Source organism: Opisthorchis viverrini (assembly GCF_000715545.1).
Source record: "Opisthorchis viverrini unplaced genomic scaffold opera_v5_741, whole genome shotgun sequence".
Lineage (NCBI taxonomy): Eukaryota > Metazoa > Platyhelminthes > Trematoda > Opisthorchiida > Opisthorchiidae > Opisthorchis > Opisthorchis viverrini.
The window spans coordinates 21,078-21,405 of record NW_008752409.1 but is presented as its reverse complement, the minus strand read 5'-3'; positions in this window follow the sequence as shown (position 1 = coordinate 21,405).

The window sequence follows — 328 nt, the reverse complement described above, 5'->3', positions numbered from 1 at the left end:
ACCAAGCATCGCGAGACGCGTTTCGTAGTCCACGGATTTGAGGCCGGCATACATTCTCGTGGCGGCCCGCTGGACACGCTCAATGAGAGTGACGTTCTTGCGTCCCGAGTAGGCAACTTGTTTGGCGCACTCCACGAGCGGTCTGACGTAGGCCCCACAGAGTATTTGGAAGTCCTTGCGAGTAATACGAGAGAAGGTGCGTCGGATCATCCGTAAAATGGCGAGTGCCTTTTGGGCCGATTCCTCATGGTGCAGTGAGAATGACAAGCTTTAGGAGACCCAGATGCCCAAATCCTTTTTGGCATCTATCCTCATGATGTTTTCTGGT